This window comes from Notolepis coatsorum (assembly GCF_963971535.1).
Source record: "Notolepis coatsorum genome assembly, chromosome: 4".
Taxonomy (NCBI): Eukaryota; Metazoa; Chordata; class Actinopteri; order Aulopiformes; family Paralepididae; genus Notolepis; species Notolepis coatsorum.
In genome coordinates this window covers 16,480,352-16,496,497 of record NC_140168.1, presented here as the reverse complement: position 1 = coordinate 16,496,497, position 16,146 = coordinate 16,480,352, and the positions used below count along the sequence as shown (strand labels likewise).

Sequence of the window (16,146 nt, the reverse complement as noted above, 5' to 3'; positions counted from 1 at the left end):
CTGTAACACGAAATACTCTGAGAACTTTATATTTTTTTATTTATATATATATACATATATATTTTTATTTTATAAAAAAAAAATTATTAAAAAATATATATATTTAAAAAGAATTACCATTATTATTATTATTATTATTATTATTATTATTATTATTATTATTATTATTATTATTATTATTATTATTATTATTATTATTATTATTATTATTATTATTATTATTATTATTATTATTATATATTTCTTTCTACATATTTTTTGGTGTTGGTCTGTTTTTTTTTGTCGATAAGTGTATGTATGTCACGTTCGTATTGTCTACTGTAATGTCTAAAAATAACTAATACAAAATATCAAATATAAGAGTCGAGAAGGTCCGTGACGCTAAAATGTCTGTGCGGTCCCCCAACCCATAAATAGTTCCAACTCACCGAATTACATTAATCCACCACAGTTGCACTCAATATTTAAATAATGTTAGTTTAAATAAATGTAGAGAGATAATACGTATTTTTAAAATAGAATGAACAGAGCAGTGTTGTTTTGAAACAGTACAGTGTGTGTGTGTTAGTTTGATGTATGCTGCAATTTATATTGATGGCCTTCTAATTTGTTTATTTATTTATTTTAAATAACAGACACTTTTCCCTTTGATAAGAAAGCCAGCCATATACCTTTCATTGTATTTCAAATACTGGACTTTAATTTCAAGCGGAAAACGAATCTTTCTATTAAGAACTGACAATCAGGGAATTTAAACATTGTTGACATAATTTTTTTGTGTTTATATTAAAGAAAGGAAAGTCTAGTGCTGGCTGAGCATATTGTTTGTTGCGGGGTCGGGGGGGAATTGTACATTGGAGGGGGTTGGGTTTGGACATTTACAGGGGCCAGTTTCAAATTGCAGTCTCCCGTAGATGTTCTTTGAGAGTGGTTTTGAAGGTGGGTAGTGATTCACATTCCTTTACAGCTGTGAGTAGGGCGTTCCACATTGATGTGGCATAATTGCGAAACGTGTTTAGTCCCTTGTTTGAGTCAAATCTGGGTTTAACATGATTTGTGGAGCTCCCTCTGGTGTTGTGGTCGTGGTATTCACTGACCTTTGGGAAGTATTTTGACATGTACATGGGTACCTTAGTGGTGTAGTGTATCTTGTAGACCAGGCCCATTGCAAGTTGCTGTACTCTGTCATCTACTCTAAGCCATCCTAGGTTGTTAAAGTGGGCAGGGGTGAGGTGGGTTCTAGGAGTAAGGTCAAGCAGTAGTCTGACCAGTTTGTTTTGAGATGTTTGTAATTTAGTTTTTAGCGCCTTTAGGTGCTTTGGTACCATGAGGTGCAAGCATAGTCGTAGTACCCTTGAATGAGTGCTCCTGCCAGAGTCTTCAGGGTATTCTTGTTTACCAGAGAGGAGATCCGGTACAAGAATCTAGTTCTTTGGTTGACTTTTCTTTATTACATTGGATGCCATTTTGTCACAGGAAAGATTTGCCTCTAGGATGGAACCTAGGTATGTAATTTCATCTTTCCTTGTGACAATATTGTCACCCACTGTAACTGAGAAGCCGTCGGCCTTGCTGAGTTTGTTATTTGAACTGAAGAGAATGGACTCAGGTGTAATGATAGTTTGTTATCAGCGAGCCAGTCAAAAGCTTCTGATATAGTCGATCACCATTTACACTTAAAACGATTAGCTACAGGGGCGTGGCTGGGTAGCGCAGTGGACTAAGCACTCGCCTACCACCGCAGAGACTCTGGGATCGAATACAGCTGTCAGCGGTACCTCCGGCTTGGTCAGTCGTCCCTACTAACACAATTGGCAGTGTTTGCGGGTGGGAAGCCGGTGGGGTATGTGTCCTGGACGGTCGTTGTAAACTGCGACTCCTACTGGTCGGTCCTGTTCAGCAGGGAGGGGATCTGGGGGAAATAGCATGAACCTCTGCACACGTTACGTTCCCCCAGTGAAACTCCTCGCTGTCAGGTGAAAAGAAGCGGCTGGCGACTCCACATGTATCGGAGGAGGCATGTGGTAGTTCTACACCCTCCCCAGGCCGACAGTGGGGCAATGCGAGCAACGACCAGGAAGGGACTTGGCATAACGACTAAATTGGGTGGGTGAAAAATACAGAAAAAAGCCAAAAAATGTATGGAATAAAAAGAAATCTAAATAAAAAATGAGATACTATTGGTTTGGATAGAAATGCATGTGATTGGTTCCAAGATTATCTATCAGGGAGACATCAGTGTAGAAAGTCGGGTTATGCCCAATACAATTTTGTATCATTTACATTTTGTCATTTAACTGACGCTTTCATCCAAAGCGACTTACAAGTTCTGTACGACAAGCCATCAGGAAGGGCACAACTCTATCAGCTGAGTAACAATGTTCATCAAAGTGTTCAGTGCTACAGTGTAGGTTAGTATATTAGGACAAGTGCATGACAGTAAGGTTAGTTAGGGTTAGATAAAAACAAAAAATTATAAATTTCAGATAATGGTTGAAGAAGTGAGTCTTTAGTCGACCACGAAAGATTGGACGGGTTTCGGCTGTCCTAAATGTGGTGGGCAGTTCGTCCCCTCTTAGCAGGTGGGGGCCCACATGTGGGCCCTCTTGAGGATGATTTGCCCACCTCCACTTTGGCGACCTCTGGTGGCTCGGGTGTGCATATTTTTTAATACAATATATTATATATTTCGAATTAGAGACCCATTTGTTGCCTGTCGATAGCCCTTTCAGGTGACAAAATCCGTTCAGCGGTTCTCGAGTTACATGCCGATATGTGAGGCTTGCACGAAGTACACGGTATTGCACAAATACTACTCCAGACTCTTGGGGCTCTAGTTCCGTCAATCATTTGGCGATCTCGAAAATTATTGGACAGTTGTAGCCAATGAGTGTGGCTTTCCAATGATACCCCACCTGGGGATGTACGAATCAGGGATCTAGGTGAAAAGTCACGAGTGAAAACAGGAAGAGAAAAAACGCAGAATTAATTGAAGTCTATGCGAAAACTGAGCTTTTCTTTTGTACACAGTTTACCAAAATCACTCCTAATCACTCATTTCTGAACGGATCTTTATGAAATCTGGACATGTACTACATACGACTTCAGGCTATGGATCTCATGCTATGGATTTTTAAGCCTCCAGCCATTCTGGGGAAATACTACTTCTGAACTACTAACTACTACAGAAAAACATGAGTAACAAGCTTTTCTACAACTCAAGTTCAGACCTATGTTACTCTATTTCATTAGCACTAAAGGTGAGTTTCCCTTATTGTACCAGAAACCTTAGAATGTCATCTTTCAAAAGAGACCAGGCTCATGCATGTGGTATAAGTATAAAGTATAGTATTTTGGTTTGCAAAAAAGGTATGCAGTCCTCAAAAACGAAAACTAAAATGGCCAATTTTGGGGGTGCCTGTTAAATGAGGGTTATATTTTTTAACTTTTTTCATTTCAGATAATGGTTGAAGAAGTGCGTCTTTAGTCGACCACGAAAGATTGGACGGGTTTCGGCTGTCCTAAATGTGGTGGGCAGTTCGTTCCACCATTGTGGGACAAGGACTGAGAAAAGGCGGCTTCTCCTCGATGACCCTCCCGGAGCTCGGATAGGAGTGGGTCTGAGACGGCAAGAAGATGCAGAGCGTAGTGTAATAACTAGGAATATCAAGAAGAAACAAAAAAATGGAATGGGCTTTTAGGATTATATGGAAATAGTAATAGTAATAGAAATAATTGCACAGGTCGAACTGAAAACACTTGTACAATTAGAAGTTTTACTCAATCATTTCTTCCATTGTCACGGTTCAATCAAATTGTCTGTGCTTTGGTCCTATGCCACTTGGATTATTGTTCTGTTGTGTGGGCTTCTGCTTCAAAAAGGTTGCTTAACATGTTACAAGTGGCACAAAACAAGGCGGCTAGACTTGTTCTTGGCTGCTCATATAGGTCTAATGTTGTTATGCACAAACGACTTAAATGGTTGACCGTTGAGAAAAGATTGACTGCCAATTTACTTATATTTTTTTCAGATCTCACTTACAAGAGTGCCAATGAATATGAAAGTGATAATTAGGGCTGTACCGAATGTCATTTTTTAACATTCGAAGCTTCGATTGAAGTATTCGAACGAAGCTTTGGATTAAATTAGTATTTTTCTTTTATTAAATCAACTTTCTTTAATGAATATAACTCATCAGTTTCGTCAACATAAATAATCCAATAAGGGCATGGTTGGTATGAAAGTGATGGTGACATCTTATAGTATAATATTAGAATATTAGTGTAGCCTAATCTTTAACTGCAACTGTGAAGAAAACCCCCATTGGTTTAAACAGATTGAATACAAATTTAAAATTAAATTAATAAAACATTTAAAATTCGAATGTTGATTTAGAATTCGAATGTCCACTTCTTCATTATTACTACATCTTTCAATATCTGGAAGTTATTTAACATTACTGTATGATATAATTGTGTAATATAATATCCAGGAATATCAAGAAGAAACTAAAAAGATTAGAGGCCTTTATTCCTTGCCCATCCTTCTCCCATGCCATTTACATGTGTTTTCTGCCACACATCACGTGCAGTACCTAGTTTCTCCAGAAGATGTCCCTCTTCACTCACTAGAGACAGAGCTTCTCTCTCCACATGCATTTCTCTCTCACAGAAAACAGCAGGGAGCCTGTTTGACACCTCTGCCCCAATCGTGTTCACGCGCGCCCCAATCACCCCCCCCCACTCCTCCTCCTCCAACTCCTCCTCCTCTGTCTCTCCTACAGTGTATGAATGAATGAAAACTTTATTTAACAGATTGCAGAATGCGTACAATACAGTACGGCTCAATACATGAATGAATGAATGAATGAAAACTTTATTTAACAGATTGCAGAATGGGTACAATACAGTACGGCTCAATACATACAATTGTTAAGGGGATGCAGACCTGAGAAAGACGTTTGTCTTGTTTCCATCAGGGTCCCCCATTTTCAATTCATATAGACATATATGACATACATGACATACAGATAGTCAGTACTGCTACATCTATACATTTATGACATACCAGATTTGCAAATACAGTACTGTTTGTGATACAGAAGGAGTCAAGAAAAGGGAGTATATACATTTGACGTAGAAACTGTACATTGGAGGTTGGGTGGGGGGGGTTGGGTACATTGGGATATTGACAACCATACTGGGTAATTTACATTGGAGGTGGTTGGGGGGGGGGCGGGGGGCATACTGTATAAACAAGTAACACTGTACATTGAGGGGGGGGGGGGAGGAGACACTGTACAAACAAACACAATTGTACATTGAACTATTGACAAAACCATACTAGGTAAATGACTGTACATTGGAGGGGGTTGGAATGATTGGGTTAGGATATTTACAGGGGCCAGTGTTGAATTGCAGTCTCCCGTAGGTGTCCCTTGAGAGAGGTTTTGAAAGTGGGTAGTGATCCACATTCCTTTACAGCTTTGGGTAGGGCGTTCCACATTGATGTGGCATAATTGCGAAACGTGTTTAGTCCCTTATTTGAGCCGAATCTGGGTTTGACATGATTTGTGGAGCTCCCTCTGGTGTTGTGATCGTGGTATTCACTGACCTTTGGGAAGTATTTTGACATGTACATGGGTACCTTGGTCGTGTAGTGTATCTTGTAGACCAGGCCCATTGCAAGTTGTTGTACTCTGTCGTCTACTCTAAGCCATCCTAGGTTGTCGAAGTGGGCAGGGGTGAGGTGGGTTCTAGGAGTAAGGTCAAGCAGTAGTCTGACCAGTTTGTTTTGAGATGTTTGTAATTTTGTTTTTAGCGCCTTTGAGGTGCTTTGGTACCATGAGGTGCAAGCATAGTCGTAGTACCCCTGAATGAGTGCTCCTGCCAGAGTCTTCAGGGTGTTCTTGTTTACCAGAGAGGAGATCCGGTACAAGAATCGAGTTCGTTGGTTGACTTTTTTTATTACATTGGATGCCATTTTGTCACAGGAGAGATTAGCCTCTAGGATGGACCCCAGGTAGGTAATTTCATCTTTCCTTGTGACAATATTGTCACCCACTGTAACTGAGAAGCCGTCGGTCTTGCTGAGTTTGTTATTTGAACCGAAGAGAATGGACTCTGTTTTGCCCATGTGTAATGATAGTTTGTTATCAGCGAGCCATATGCAGATTCTGCCTAGTTCCGAGCTGAGGGTTTTTTCAACCTGTAACTTGTTCTTGTCAGAGACCAGCAGGGCTGAGTCGTCCGCAAACAGGAACAAGTTGCAGTCACAAGCTGACGACATGTCATTTGCATAAATTAGGAACAGTAGCGGTCCTAGTATGCTTCCTTGTGGAACACCACAGCTCACTGTGAGGGGGGGGGATAGGGTACCGTTTACCTCCACCATCTGTTCCCTCCCCTCAAGGTAGGATTGCATCCAGCTCACTGATAGACTATCAAAACCAATTGCTTTTAGCTTGTCAATCAGAATGGAGTGATTGACCGTGTCAAAGGCCTTTTGTAGGTCCAGCATGACCATGCCGCAGTATTTGCCTGCGTCCACCTCTTGTTTGATGTGGTCATTCAAATAGAGAAGGCATGTGTCAGTGGAGTGGGATGTTCTGAAGCCAGATTGGAATTCGTAGATTAGATTTTTTTCCGCTAGGTACTTTTCGACCTGTTCGTAGACTATTTTTTCCATGACTTTCGAGATGGAGGTGAGAATAGAAACAGGGCGGTAGTTGCCTGGGTCTAATTTGCTGCCCTTTTTGTGCAGAGGGGTCACCCTCGCAATTTTGAAGTCCTTGGGGACGTGTCCCTGTTTTATGGAGAGGTTTATTATGTGTGTGATGATTGGTGTGATGGCGGCTGCTGAGTCTCTGAGGAATTTGGAGGGGATGTTGTCATGGCCAGTGGCCTTGTTAGGTTGGAGGGCGCTCAGTTTATTGAGTACCTCATCTGTTGTTACCGTTTCCAGCTTGAAGTCGTCCTTGCGGACCCCTAGGTTTTTGTAGAAAGCTACTATGTGTTCTACCCCATAAAGCCCTGAGTGGGAGGGTAGTTTGTTTACCAGTGTTGTGGCTATGTTTGTGAAGAAAATGTTTAAGTAATTGGCTACATCCAGCTTGTCTGTGATGAGCGTGTTGTCAGTTTTTATGTTTATGTTTGAGAATCTGGTTTTAAGTTTTTTACTGCATCCTAGTTGATTATTGAGTAATTTCCAAAGTTCACGTGGTTTGTTTTTGTTTTCCTCAGTTTTGTCATTGATGAAATTCTTTTTTGCAGTTTTGATCATGGAGTTTACGTCGTTTCTTAGTCTGTTTCTTTCTAGTTTGAGTTCAGTCACGTGGGCTTGGAGTTCACTGCTCGTGCTTTTAGTAAGCTTTGACTGACTTTTACGAAACTCAGAGCATTTTTTGTCTCTGGTTTTCATAGCGGCCAGTATTTCGGAGTGCATCCACGGCTCAGCGCGATTTTTTACCCTGGTGGTTCTTAGGGGGGCCATGTCGTTTAGTATTGCTGAGAATTTGGTTTTGAAACCAAGCCATGTTTCGTCAACCAGTGTACCATTGAGTTCATCTGACCAGTCCAGACTCTCCAGTTCAAGGTTGAAGGCCTCGCTAGAGTAGGTTTTGAGGTCTCTAGATGTGACTGTTTTGTGGCAGCCAGCCTTTTGTTTTAGTTTTTTTCGGGTACAGAATATCATATAATGATCACTTAACCCACATGCTATAACCCCTTTATTTGAGATCTTGGACTTGTCGGAGGTCAGAATGAGGTCAATGGTAGTCTGAGTTGATTCACATACACGTGTGGGTTGGGTGATTAGCTGGCTGAGGCCATGCAGATCACAAAACCTACTGAAGGCCTTGAAGACGGGTGCATCTTTTCGTTGCATATCCGTGTTCCAGTCTCCAATAAGAATTTTGTCTACATCCTCAACTCCAGCTAAACACCCATCCATTGTATCATAAAAGCCACTATGATCTGGCGGCCTGTAGACTGTGCCAACCAGTAGGGATTTCGCCCTTTCGAATAGGATTTCCACCCATACAGTTTCAATTGATTTATGATTCAGGTCATTTCTGTTGATGAATTTGGTGTCCTTGTGTATGTACATACAGACACCACCTCCATGTTTGTTCCTATCATTCCTGATTATTGAGTAGTTCTCTATCTCTATCTCTGGATCTTTTACAGAATCGTCGAGCTTAGTTTCTGAGAAGCACAGTATGTTTGCCTTACCATTTATGAATATTTGCTTGATTTCATCCAATTTGTTTTTTAAGCTGTTAATGTTAATGTGAAAAATGTTCAGTCCATTGGCGTTGGTTATTTCATTTATGTTGGCAGGTTCGAAGTATTGTCCGTTTGTAATCTGTTCCTCTGTGTTGTTGTGGGTGGGAAGGGGGGAGGGGGGCGTCGGGTCCCGCGCCGTGTTGGAACAACAAAGGACTCGTTCCTGGTTGTTTTTGTTGTTAGCTCTGCTAGCTAGCCGGCTATCGGGCGTCGAGATGTTTACATCCCGCGTCGAGATGGTCGTCATGGTTTCGACCCTCGGTTCACCTCCTCTCGTCACTGCCTCACGTGTGCTCGTCTGCTGCGGCGTCATTGGGGAAGTGTTGCCGTCCGCGCAGTAGATGTAGCCACAGGTTGCGTTGTTGATGTTGTTGGTCGCGATGGGAACCTCCATCGCTTCTTGCTGTAGTCTCTGGTTCCGTGTCATTACGGGACCAGGGTTCTGATGTATGTCACCCGACATGAGCAGATATAATAAAAACATTGATCTCTTATTACACTTGCCTGCCGGGGGTAATTTCTTTCGTTCCGGATTTGCAGTAAGTACTGCGTGGATCGCCGAGGCACCGAAGGGTGGATGTTTCCTCTCCGTGCCCGTTAACAAGTAGAAGTCGCAATGGGACTGTTGATTTACGTTTTCGCTACCCTCCACTTCTGTCTGGAGTTGCTGCTTGAGTTGTGAATTCAGGTACAAATCCATAATCCACAGGAGGGAAAGTAGAAAATGCGCAAAGTACTTTGTTGTTGCTCTGTTGCGTTGGCTATTGCGTTGATTACGGGAGCTACGTAAAATGCGACCGTCCATGTTGAAGCCGGAAGAGCATACAATTGTTAAGGGGATGCAGACCTGAGAAAGACGTTTGTCTTGTTTCCATCAGGGTCCCCCATTTTCAATTCATATAGACATTTATGACATACACAACATACATGACATTTATGGCATAGGGACATATAGGTATTTAGTACTGATACATTTGTGACATAAACGGTATTCAAATATACAGTACTGTTACCCCTAGATCCTGACAGAGTATATACATATGATGGGGAGGGGACTGTACATTAGGAGGGGGTGGGTGGGTGGGAGAGAAATATACATACGGCGGGGAGGGAATATATACATGCGGTGGGGAGGAGACTGTCTATTAGGAGGTGGTGGGGGTTTTGGGCATTTACGGTGGCCAGTTTCGAATTGTAGCCTCCCGTAGGTGCTCTTTAAGAGCGGTTTTGAATGTGGGTAGGGATTCACATTCCTTTACAGCTTTGGGTAGGGCGTTCCACATTGTTGTGGCATAATTGCGAAACGTGTTTAGTCCCTTGTTTGAGCCGAATCTGGGTTTAACATGATTTGTTGAGCTTCCTCTGGTGTAGTGGTTGTGGTATTCACTGACCTTTGGGAAGTATTTTGACATGTACATGGGTACCCCGGTCGTATAGTGTATCTTGTAGACCAGGCCCATTGCAAGTTGCTGTACTCTGTCGTCTACTCTAAGCCATCCTAGGTTGTCAAAGTGGGCAGGGGTGAGGTGGGTTCTGGGGTTCAGGTCAAGTAGTAGTCTGACCAGTTTGTTTTGTGATGTTTGTAATTTTGTTTTAAGCGCCTTTGAGGTGCTTTGGTACCATGAGGTGCACGCATAGTCGTAGTACCCTTGAATGAGTGCTCCTGCCAGAGTCTTCAGGGTATTCTTGTTTACCAGAGAGGAGATCCGGTACAAGAATCTAGTTCGTTGGTTGACTTTTTTTATTACATTGGATGCCATTTTGTCACAGGAAAGATTTGCCTCTAGGATGGAACCCAGGTAGGTAATTTCGTCTTTCCTTGTGACAATATTGTCACCCACTGTAACTGAGAAGCCGTCGGTCTTGCTGAGTTTGTTATTTGAACCGAAGAGAATGGACTCTGTTTTGCCCATGTGTAATGATAGTGTGAGGTTTTGCCCGCTGCTCACCACCTTTTCTCTGTTTTCTTTAAGCCTACTGTTAGAAATTCCCTTCTCACTCACTCTCTCTAGCCCCCACCCTCTCGTTCTTTACTCTCGTTTACTCTCAGTGGCCACACCTGGACTATTATCAATTACCTCTCGCACCTGTGGTGGCAGGCTAATTAGTTCCCCTGTGGGCTTTAAATACGAGGGCTCTTCCCCTCGTTTCGGCGTGGGGTCGTGTTGTATTCATGCTGAGTCATATTCTCTAACATCTAGACTCTTTCGGGAGATCCTCTGGTCTACCAATGCTGTAAGATGGATCTCTCCAGCCTTGAGATGTTTTGCTCCAGCCTTCGTCTGCTGTCGCCGTAGCCTGTGGAGGAGACTGTTCTGCGCTCCCTGTAACTTCCACGGGAGGCACCCCAGCGCTCCACTGCAGACCCCAGCGCAGCTGTTCGTCCTGACGCACATCTAGACCAACGCGCATCTCCCGGACCCTCGGGCTTGGCACGCTCTCCAGTCACCAGCGCGCAACGCGCATCTTCAAGGGCTTTGGCCACCTGTCGCCGTTTGCCTGGAGGGAGACATTGTACTGCGCTCTCTAATTCTCTACGGGAGGTATTCCAGTGTTCCACTCCAGACCAGCGCGCCAGATGCGCTCAAGCCTTCGCCACCTGCCGCCGTTTGCCTGGAGGGAGACACTGTACTGCGCTCTCTAATCCTCTACGGGAGGTATTCCAGTGTTCCACTTCAGACCTTCGAGCTTGGCACGCTCCTCCGTACCAGCGCACAGACGCGCATCTTCCAGACCTTCGAGCTAGGCACGCTCCTCCGTACCAGCGCACAGACGCGCATCTTCCAGACCTTCGAGCTTGGCACGCTCCTCCGTACCAGCGCACAGACGCGCATCTTCCAGACCTTCGAGCTTGGCACGCTCTCCAGACCTCAGCGCGCCGACGCGCATCTTCCAGACCCTCGTGCTTGGCACACTCCTCCTCGCAGACGCACCCCGAGGCGTCTCTCGGTTCCGACGCGCACACCAAGGTGTGGCGCGCACTCTGTTCCTCGGCTCCGACAGCGGCTACCCGGTGGACGACACCCTCGCCACCGCCACTGTTCCAGCACTCTGTTCCTCGGCTCCGACAGCGGCTACCCGGTGGACGACACCCTCGCCACCGCCACTGTTCCGACGCGCACACCAAGGTGTGGCGCGCACTCTGTTCCTCGGCTCCGACAGCGGCTACCCGGTGGACGACACCCTCGCCACCGCCACTGTTCCGACGCGCACACCAAGGTGTGGCGCGCACTCTGTTCCTCGGCTCCGACAGCGGCTACCCGGTGGACGACACCTTCGCCACCGCCACTGTTCCAGCACTCTGTTCCTCGGCTCCGACAGTCGGCTACCCGGTGGACGACACCCTCGCCACCGCCACTGTTCCAGCACTCTGTCCCTCGGCTCGGACAGCCAGCCACCCGGTGGCGATGCCCTCGCCCCGCTGCTGTCCCTGTACCATTACGCATACGCCTGGGTGAGTTTTGATTGTGATGTCACTCACCCAGCGTAGTGCCCTTGCCCCCGTTCCCGCTGCTGTCCCTGTACCTTTACGCATACGCCTGGGTGAGTTTTGATTGTGATGTCACTCACTCAGCGTAATGCTTTTTGCCCCCGTACCCGCTGCTGTCCCTGTACCTTTACGCATACGCCTGGGTGAGTTTTGATTGTGATGTCACTCACTCAGCGTAATGCCTCTTGCCCCCGTTCCCGCTGCTGTCCCTGTACCTTTACGCATACGCCTGGGTGAGTTTTGATTGTGATGTCACTCACTCAGCGTAATGCTTTTTGCCCCCGTACCCGCTGCTGTCCCTGTACCTTTACGCATACGCCTGGGTGAGTTTTGATTGTGATGTCACTCACTCAGCGTAATGCCCCTTGCCCTCGTCCCGCTGCTGTTCCTGCACCATTACGCATACGCCTGGGTGAGTTTTGATTGTGATGTCACTCACCCAGCGTATTGCCTCCTTTAGTTCTCACTTAGTTATTAGTTTGGACTTTTCATCTCCCACTCTGTTTTGTTCTCTCGTGGATATTATTTTGGACATTTCATCTCCCACTGTGTGTTTGTTCACACGAAGATAGTATTTACTTTGTTACTTTGTTATTTGGACTGTTCTGCATCTGCTCTGTTTGTTCCCTTTGAATATTAACCCTCTCCTCTGTTCTGCAGAGCGGCCCAGATGTTTTCCCACCAGTCCCCAGTTCCTCCCTGTCCCCAGCCCGCCTCCGCGGTTCTCTGTCCCCAGTTCCTCCCTGTTCCCCAGCCCGCCTCCGCGGGCCTCAGTCCCCTCTGTCCCAAGTTCTCCCCTTCTAGTTCCACCTAGTCCCTAGTCCTCTATCCCTAGTTCTCCTAGTCCCTAGTCCTCTTTCCCTAGTTCTCCTAGTCTCTAGTTCCTCTGTTCCCTAGGCGTTCCCTTAACCTTCCCTTAGGCGTTCCCTTACCTTCCCATAGTGTTCCCTTTTCCTGCCCGCCTCTTAAAGGCACTTTACCTTCCCCTCTTGTGTTATTCCAGTGTGTTGTGTTTTCTCCCTTAAAGGGACAGTGCCCTTTTCCCCTGTTCTAAATAAATATCTGTTTCTTGGCAAACCATCATACCTGTCTTGTGTTGTGCGATTGGGGTCGGTTACAAACCATAACAGTACGACCCCACCAAATCGACGACCCCAGCCAGCACAGACGGTGTATGTTGAGTTTGCCTTTTTTTTTCTTGTTCCCTCTAGCTCCCCTGTTAGCCCAGTTTAGCTTCCTTGTTAGTCCTGTTTAGCTCCCTTGTTAGCCTGTTAGCTCCCCTGTTAGCCCTGTTGGCTTCCCTGTTAGCCCAGTTTAGCTCCCCTGTTAGCCTGTTAGCTCCCCTGTTAGCCCTGTTGGCTTCCCTGTTAGCCCTGTTTTGACCCCCCTGCAGCTTGTTAGGCCTCTACTACCAGCATGGCCCCTGTCAGCCTCTATGTTTATGCAGCCTTGCAGCTGGCATAGGCCCTGTAGCTAGCCAGGCCCAAGCAGCTAACCCGGTCCCTCTGCATGGCCTCCACTTTTTTGTGTAGAATCTCACACAGCTAGGACTGTCCTTCCAGCTAGCTTGTGCTCTCATGCTGGTCCAGCCCTGTCTGCCAGCCTAGCTCCGGCAGCTAGCGCAGCCTCTATGTTGATGTAGCAGTACAGCTAGCATAGGCCCTGTAGCTATCAGTGCCCTGGCAGCTACCCTTTCCCTCTGCTAGCCTGGCTCCGGCAGCTTGCGCAGCCTCTATGTTGATGTAGCAGTACAGCTAGCATAGGCCCTGTAGCTATCAGTGCCCTGGCAGCTAACCTTCCCTCTGCTAGCCCTTTCCCGGTGCTTCCATGGTTACCCCTTAGCTACCCTGCTTGCCCCTCAGTTCCTCTAGACCAGTTTCTCTAGACCCAGTTCCTCTAGACCAGTTCTCTAGACCAGTTCTCTAAACCAGTTCCCTAGACCAGTTCTCTAGCCCGGTTCTCTAGCCCAGTTCTCTAGACCAGTTCTCTAGACCAGTTCTCTAGACCAGTTCCTCTAGACTAGTTCTCTAGACCCAGTTCCTCTAGACCAGTTCCTCTAGACCAGTTCCCCCAGTTGCCCCTCTGCTACCCCTCGGCGACCCTGTTTCTTTTGCTAGCCCCACTCTTGTGGTGGCTTCCCCTGCTGGCTTGGCCAGTACCTCTTGTTTTGCCCCCTGCCACTCTGTCTGTATTTGTTTTGGGTCGCCGGGTGGCTCCCGTTGAGGGGGGGGTACTGTGAGGTTTTGCCCGCTGCTCACCACCTTTTCTCTGTTTTCTTTAAGCCTACTGTTAGAAATTCCCTTCTCACTCACTCTCTCTAGCCCCCACCCTCTCGTTCTTTACTCTCGTTTACTCTCAGTGGCCACACCTGGACTATTATCAATTACCTCTCGCACCTGTGGTGGCAGGCTAATTAGTTCCCCTGTGGGCTTTAAATACGAGGGCTCTTCCCCTCGTTTCGGCGTGGGGTCGTGTTGTATTCATGCTGAGTCATATTCTCTAACATCTAGACTCTTTCGGGAGATCCTCTGGTCTACCAATGCTGTAAGATGGATCTCTCCAGCCTTGAGATGTTTTGCTCCAGCCTTCGTCTGCTGTCGCCGTAGCCTGTGGAGGAGACTGTTCTGCGCTCCCTGTAACTTCCACGGGAGGCACCCCAGCGCTCCACTGCAGACCCCAGCGCAGCTGTTCGTCCTGACGCACATCTAGACCAACGCGCATCTCCCGGACCCTCGGGCTTGGCACGCTCTCCAGTCACCAGCGCGCAACACGCATCTTCAAGGGCTTTGGCCACCTGTCGCCGTTTGCCTGGAGGGAGACATTGTACTGCGCTCTCTAATTCTCTACGGGAGGTATTCCAGTGTTCCACTCCAGACCAGCGCGCCAGATGCGCTCAAGCCTTCGCCACCTGCCGCCGTTTGCCTGGAGGGAGACACTGTACTGCGCTCTCTAATCCTCTACGGGAGGTATTCCAGTGTTCCACTTCAGACCTTCGAGCTTGGCACGCTCCTCCGTACCAGCGCACAGACGCGCATCTTCCAGACCTTCGAGCTAGGCACGCTCCTCCGTACCAGCGCACAGACGCGCATCTTCCAGACCTTCGAGCTTGGCACGCTCCTCCGTACCAGCGCACAGACGCGCATCTTCCAGACCTTCGAGCTTGGCACGCTCTCCAGACCTCAGCGCGCCGACGCGCATCTTCCAGACCCTCGTGCTTGGCACACTCCTCCTCGCAGACGCACCCCGAGGCGTCTCTCGGTTCCGACGCGCACACCAAGGTGTGGCGCGCACTCTGTTCCTCGGCTCCGACAGCGGCTACCCGGTGGACGACACCCTCGCCACCGCCACTGTTCCAGCACTCTGTTCCTCGGCTCCGACAGCGGCTACCCGGTGGACGACACCCTCGCCACCGCCACTGTTCCGACGCGCACACCAAGGTGTGGCGCGCACTCTGTTCCTCGGCTCCGACAGCGGCTACCCGGTGGACGACACCCTCGCCACCGCCACTGTTCCGACGCGCACACCAAGGTGTGGCGCGCACTCTGTTCCTCGGCTCCGACAGCGGCTACCCGGTGGACGACACCTTCGCCACCGCCACTGTTCCAGCACTCTGTTCCTCGGCTCCGACAGTCGGCTACCCGGTGGACGACACCCTCGCCACCGCCACTGTTCCAGCACTCTGTCCCTCGGCTCGGACAGCCAGCCACCCGGTGGCGATGCCCTCGCCCCGCTGCTGTCCCTGTACCATTACGCATACGCCTGGGTGAGTTTTGATTGTGATGTCACTCACCCAGCGTAGTGCCCTTGCCCCCGTTCCCGCTGCTGTCCCTGTACCTTTACGCATACGCCTGGGTGAGTTTTGATTGTGATGTCACTCACTCAGCGTAATGCTTTTTGCCCCCGTACCCGCTGCTGTCCCTGTACCTTTACGCATACGCCTGGGTGAGTTTTGATTGTGATGTCACTCACTCAGCGTAATGCCTCTTGCCCCCGTTCCCGCTGCTGTCCCTGTACCTTTACGCATACGCCTGGGTGAGTTTTGATTGTGATGTCACTCACTCAGCGTAATGCTTTTTGCCCCCGTACCCGCTGCTGTCCCTGTACCTTTACGCATACGCCTGGGTGAGTTTTGATTGTGATGTCACTCACTCAGCGTAATGCCCCTTGCCCTCGTCCCGCTGCTGTTCCTGCACCATTACGCATACGCCTGGGTGAGTTTTGATTGTGATGTCACTCACCCAGCGTATTGCCTCCTTTAGTTCTCACTTAGTTATTAGTTTGGACTTTTCATCTCCCACTCTGTTTTGTTCTCTCGTGGATATTATTTTGGACATTTCATCTCCCACTGTGTGTTTGTTCACACGAAGATA

General features: G+C 47.4%; 1 protein-coding gene across 1 annotated transcript in view; it reads left to right on the top strand.

Annotated features, from left to right (window-relative positions):
* Positions 1-8,497: 8,497 nt before the first annotated feature.
* acsm3 (acyl-CoA synthetase medium chain family member 3) overlaps positions 8,498-16,146 on the top strand; it is a 62,386-nt gene continuing 54,737 nt past the window's right edge. The window contains exon 1 of the mRNA XM_084313216.1: positions 8,498-8,974. The gene's annotated coding sequence lies outside the window, so the exon portion shown is untranslated. The remainder of the gene's footprint in view (positions 8,975-16,146) is intronic.